This window comes from Carlito syrichta, unplaced genomic scaffold (genome assembly GCF_000164805.1).
Source record: "Carlito syrichta isolate Samal-C Ts95f unplaced genomic scaffold, Tarsius_syrichta-2.0.1 Scaffold91532, whole genome shotgun sequence".
Taxonomy (NCBI): domain Eukaryota; kingdom Metazoa; phylum Chordata; class Mammalia; order Primates; family Tarsiidae; genus Carlito; species Carlito syrichta.
Window position 1 is genome coordinate 197,846 of NW_007035628.1, and position 6,800 is coordinate 204,645.

A 6,800-nucleotide genomic window follows, 5' to 3' on the forward strand; every position below is an offset into this window, starting at 1 on the left:
ATCTCCAGCATTCTGCATGAAACCTGGTGCACAATTATACCATTCAGAACCTTTCTCCGTGATTTAGTTTTTCTTTATGGAAATTTTCTTTCTGAACATATTTGTCAAAAGTTGACTTCTGGGCTGAATGAAGAACAAGGAGGGGAGAACAGGACTGGGAAATCTGGATTGATGAGTTGTTGAGAGATGCAGGTAATTTTGTTACTTTTTATAGGTAAAGGTTAGTGTTCTCCAAAGTGGAGGTGCTTTCCATTGGGTATGGAAAGAAACTATGAGTACGTCCGTCTTTAATGAGTTCATTCTAGATAAACATTTCATCTGCCATCATGAGTATTCAAATCTGTCAATATAAGTAAATTTTCTACATAACTCTTTATCCCATTTAGCCCCAAAACATTTTTTATATGTTCTGCTTTAAACAAAATATTTCCGGTATGCATACAGACCTTCCTGCCTTCTTTTTTTTTTTTTTTTTTGAGTTGGAGTCTCACTCTGTTGCCCAGACTGGAGTGCAGTGGCCGCTCCCGGCCACCGCAACCTCGACCCGCTGGGCTAAGGCGATCCTTCCGCCTCAGCCTTCAGAGTAGCCGGAACTACAGGCGCGCGCTACCACGCCCGGCTGATTTTTTGATTTATTGTAGAGATGAGGTCTCACTGCCCAGGCGGGTCTTGAACCCGCGGGCTCAGGCAATCCACTCACCTCAGCCTCCCAAAGGCACGGGATTACAGGCTGAGCCACCGAGCCTGGCTTCCTGCTTTCTTTGAAAGGGTACACTGGCCTTAAGTCTTTCCTTGGGGACTCTGTCATCGATGTTAGAGAGTAAAATGTACTTATGATTGATTTTCACCTGGGTTGTACAATATATCAGTAGAGAAACAGGTTAGATGTGAAGACCTTGATTTTTTTTTTAATGTAAGAAATCAAATATTAAGTAAATGCTGAAAGAACACTTACAAAATATGTGTAGAGTAAAAAGAAGGACAATACAAGGAGCATAAGTGTGCTCACAACCCTGCTTTGAAAACTGAACATTTTAATGAGCCCTAAAACCTGGAGGTGTTTCTTCCCGATCCTTTTCTTTCCCACTATTCTTAGAAAAAATCATAGTTCTGAGTTTGCGTCCATGATTATCTTGCTTTTTTATGGCTTCAAAATGTGTATTTGCAGCTTGAATAATATATTATTCAATTTTGTATGCTTTTCATTGCTTATAAAAGGAGTCATACTATGAGTGTTTGGCAACTTGCTTTTTTTTTTTTTTTTGGTTCATGAAGTTGTTCCTTGAAAGTGAGTATAGCTGTCATTCATTCATTCATTCTCATTGATGCACATCATTCTATTCTGAGACTACCCTACATTTATTTATCCATCCTCATGGGTTGTTTCTAGGTTTTGCTATTACAAATAGTGCTGTTAAGAACACACTTTGTACATGTCCCCTGTGCAAATGTGCAAGAGTTTATCTTGAATATGAATCTAGAATTAGAATTGCTGAGTCATAGGTTTTGTGCACCTTAGTCTAGATAAAAGCCAAAATGTTCTCCAAAGTAATTGTGCAAATTTATGCTCCCAGCGGCAGACTTGAAGCATTTTAGTTGTTCTACATTCTCTCTAGCACTTGGTGTTGTCAAGCCTGTAATTTTTGGCAAGTGGCAAGTGTGAAGCAGTATTTCATTATAGTTCTAATTTGCATTTCCCTGATTACTAATGAAGCTGAGCATTTTCCCCACATATTTATAGGCTATTCAAATTATCTTTTCTGTGAAGTGCCTGTTCAAATATTCTGCCCATTTTTGATTGAGTTTTGTGGGCCTTTCTTTGTGTGGTGATCTGTAGTTCTTTATAGTATATTTCACTGGATTTAGGAGAACACTTATTGTAAGAGGTTCTGCTATTTTATTTATGACTAAGAAAAACACGAACAATTAAATTGTGACACACTGTTGCTTGTCAGATGCATCCTAATCAAAGAGATGCTAAAATATGAAAGAAATATGTATTATATAATGATACAATATAATAGATTCTGGGTATTATTCCTTTGACAACTAAGTGTATTTTAAAGTATAGTCTATTAATTTGTATTTTGTTTCTTTACCATCTTTGTATTGTTTCTTGATGCAAATTAGTTCTTAATTTAATATAGCCCAGTTTTAAAATCTTTTTCTCTATGGTTTTTACATTTTGTGTTTTAAGAAGTCTTCCTTACCCTGATATAATAAAAATATTTTAAAACTATTTCCCCTCTCCATGTTTTATATGTTTGCTTCCTACATTTAAGTTTTTACTTAGGATTACCAAATAATATTCTATTGTAAGTATATGCCATATTTTGTCGATCTACTCATTTTGGATTATGGTATGAGGAAGCCTCCAGAATAATATTAATTAATTATTCCAGCATTAGCAAGTCTATCCTTTCTCAGCAGCCCTACAACTCTATCTCAATCTTGAATCAAGTGTCCATGTATATGCATGGATCTGTTTCTGGGCTCTCAGATCAATTTCATTGGTATCTTTGTTTATTCCAGAGCCATTACCGTGCAGCTAGACATGGAAATACCATGAAACTAAAGAAGCTTAAAGTTCAGCACCTTCTCCTCACTTCAGCACTCTCCATTTGCATGGGTATCTAATCCAATATTTATACTTTTGTATTATTTTCTGTAGAAGTGTGCCCAAGTTACATAAACTTAAGGACCTGTATAACCAGAATACACCACTGCATGCAATCTTAATTATTATAGTTTTATAATGATTCCTTATTTGTGTTAGGTCAAGTCCCCCAACCCTCTTCTTCTGGAATGTCTTGCCCATCTTTTGGCTTTTGCTTTTTCATATGCACTTTAGAATCAGCTTGTCAAGTTCCAGAAATAAATTGCAGCAATTTTTAGTGCAATAACATTACCTCTCTAGATCAATTTAGAAAATATTGACATCTTTGCAATAATTGAACTCTTCAACACGTGGATGTGTGGTGTATCTCTCCATTTTTTAGGTATTCATTAATGTTTTAAAAAAGAGTTTTATAATTTTTAACACATAGTTTGCATTTTTTTTTGAGTTGTAGTCTCACTCTGTCACTCAGATTGGAGTGCAGTGGCCGCTCCTGGTCACTGCAGCCTCGACCTGCTGGGATCCAGCGATCCTTCCACCCCAGCCTTCCAAGTAGCTGGAACTACAGGTGCGTACTACCATGCCCGGCTAATTTTTGATTTATTGTAGAGATGAGGTCTCGTCAAGTTGCCCAGGCAGGTCTGGAACCTGCGGGTTCAGGCAATTCACTCACCTCGGCCTCCCAAAGTGCTGGGATTAGAGGCTGAGCCACCGAGTCCAACCTGCATATCTTTTATTAGACACTCATAATACCCTCTATATTTTGGGGGTTATTATAATGAATATCTTTTAAAAATTATATTTTCTGAGTGTCATTGATAACATATAGAAATTCAATTGATTTTCAAATACTGATTTTGTATTCAGCAGCTTTGTTTAACTTTATTATTAATTCTAATAACTTAGATTATTTTGGCAACCATGTAAATTTAGTCTTGTCAATTTTCTCTTTCCATTTCCCTCCATCCCTATATTCCTCACTCCTGCCCTCCTCCATCCCTATTTCTTTCTCTCCTTCCTTCCTTTGTTTATTCTTGTTTGACTACACTGCCTAGGGTCTCCAGTACAATGCTGAATAGATGATAGGCACCTTGTTGTGAAAATTAAACAGCTTTGTTTAATTAAAAAGAGATATAAGTTGCATACCATGCAATTTATCTATTTAAAGTGTTTGATTCAATGGATTTTAGTATATTCATAAACCGGTGAAACCAGCATCATGATTTAATTTTAAAGTACTTTCATTACCCTCAAAAGAAACTGTGTATGTATGAGCAGTCATTCACTTCTCATCCTAACACCACCCCCCAACACACCAGCCCTAGGCAACTACTAATCTACTTTCTGTCTCTATAGATTTGCCTATTCTGGACATTTCATAATGATTTATTACAGAAGCAAAGATCTGAGTACTACATGTACTCACTCATAAGTGGACTCCGAATATTTATCATCCATCCTATAAGAAAGAGACTGACAGCAGTGGGATACTGCCAGGGGAGGGAGGGAGGAGCATATAACATCAATAAGGGTACCCAAACTTTACCTGTTCAATGACCACTTCTGTACCTAACCCTGAATTGTACCCCACATCTTTAAAATTAAAAAAAAAAAAAGGAAAATATGACCTTTGTGGCTGGCTGCTTCTACTTAGCATGATGTTTTCAAGGTTCATCGTGTTGTAGCATGTATCAGTACCCTGTTTCTCTCTATTGTCAAATAATAATTTATTACATGGATATGCTGTATTTTGTTTATCCACTTGTTAGCTGACATTTGAGTTGTTTCCATTTTTTGGTTATTAAGAGTGATGCTGATGTGAACATTCATGTACAAGTTTTTGTGTGGACAAATGGTTTCTCTTGAGTATATACATAGAAGTGAAATCCCGAGTCATATGTTAATTTTATGTTTACTATCTTGAGGAACTGCCAGCCTGGTTTCCAAAGTGGCTGCACCATTTTACATTCCCACACACAGTGTATGAGGGTTCCAATTTCTCCACATTCTTCTCAATATTTGTCATTGCCTATCTTTTTGATCACTGCTTTCCTAGAGGGTGTGAAGTGTTATCTCATTGGGGTTTTGCATTTCTCTGATGGCTAATGATATCGAGCATCTGTGTCTATTGGACATTTGCATATCTTCTTTGGAAAACTGTTAATCAGATCCTTTGTTTTAAAGTTGGGTTATTTGTATTCTTATTATTAACTTGTAAGTGTTCTTTATACATTCTAGGTACAAGTCCTTTATCACAGGGGTCCCCAACCTGCAGGCCATTGCCTGTTAGGAACTGGGCCGCACAGTAGGAGGTGAGTGGTCAGTGAGCAAGCTTCGTTTGTATTTACAGCTGCTCCCCATCACTCACATTACTGCCTAAGCTCTGCCTCCTGTCAGATCAACCGTGACATTAAATTCTCATAGGAAGGGTTCGAGACCCACCTGGGCAGCAAGACCTCATCTCTACAATAAATCAAAAAATCAGCCGGGCGTGGTAGCGAATGGCTGTAATTCCGGCTACTTGGAAGGCTGAGGCGGAAGGATCGCTGGAGCCCAACAGGTCGAGGCTGCGGTGGCTGGAAGCGGCCACTGCACTCCAGTCTGGGTGACAGAGTGAGACTCCAACTCAAAAAAAAGAAAAAAAAAAAATTCTCATAGGAGCACAGACCCTATTGTGAACTGTTTGCATGCAAGGGATCTAGACTGTGTGCTCCTTATGAGAATCTAATGCCTGATGAACTGAGGTGGAGCTGAGGCAGTAATACTAGTGCTGGAGAGAAGCTGCAAATATAGATTAACATTAGCAGTGAGGTTTGACTGCACAGTGACTATCACAAATCAATTGAGTGCAGACTTGTGTCAAAACTCCTATCAGTGAGTGGCAAGTGAGTTGCTGTACTTCAATTGTACAGCTGCCTCTGGTGGCAGACTTAAAGTCAGAATCCAACACTTATTTTAGTCTATGTGTGGTCCACCTATTATTTTATTTACCACTTCCGTCCATGCCTCTTATTTTTTAGGGTGAGTTGTATAATTATTTCATTATATAGGACAATGTAATGATAATACAGTATACAATAAATGTTAGGTGCTTGAATCATTCCAAGACCATCTTCTCACCCCAGTTCATGGAAAAATTGTCTTCCATGAAACCAGTTCCTGATGCCAAAAAGGTTGGGGACTGCTGCTTTATCAGATATGTGATTTGCAATTTTTTTTTCTTATATGGTTTGTTTTTTCACTTTCTTGGTGGTATTCTCTAAAGCTTTTACAGCTTTTAAATTTTTAAAGTTTTTAATTTTGATGATATACACTTTGCCTATTTTTCCTTTGGTCATGTGTGTGTTTGGTGTCCTTTCTATAGTGTCATATCTAAAAAGACTTTGCCTAACCCAAGAACATGAAGATTTATGACTTTTCAGTAAATGTCCTTTAACAGACTAAGAAACTTTTCTTCTATCCTAAAAATATTTGAAATTCTATCAAAAGAATTTTCTGCATTTATTGAAATGACCATATCTTTTCTTCTTCCATCTTTTAAGGTGGTGAAGTACATTAAATTAATTCTCTAATGTTAAAAAAAACTTTCTTTCCTGTTAAAAATCCAACTTGTTTGTGACATATTATCTTTTTTCATAAGTTGTGGAATTTGATTTGATAACATTTTATTTAGGATTTTTGCATCTATGTTCATGAATGAGATTTTGTAATTTTTTTTCCTCAAACTGTCCTTGCTAGGTTTTAGACTTGAGGTATACTGCCAACCTCATAAATTGAATTAGGGAGTATTCTCTCCTTTGCTACTCTTTGAGGCAGATTTTTGTTAGATTGAAATTATTTCTTCCTTGAATATTTGGTAGAACTTGCTGACAAAACCCTCTGTGCTGTCTGTATGGGAATATTTTAAACTGCTGATTCACGTTTTTAAAAAAGGATTTTTCAGATTATTCGAGATTTCTATTTCTAGGAAGTTTTCTAGAAATTTGTTCATCTCAAGTACTTTTTCAAATTTATCTGGCTTAGAGTTTTTCATAATATTCCTATTCTTTAAAAAAAATCTACTGCATGTAGTTATAGCTTCCTTTTATTCTTAAAAATGCATATTTGTGCCTTGTTTTCTTGTTCAATACTGCTAGCACTTTGTCAGTATTCTTACTTTTTAAAAAATCCAGTTTTTGACTTT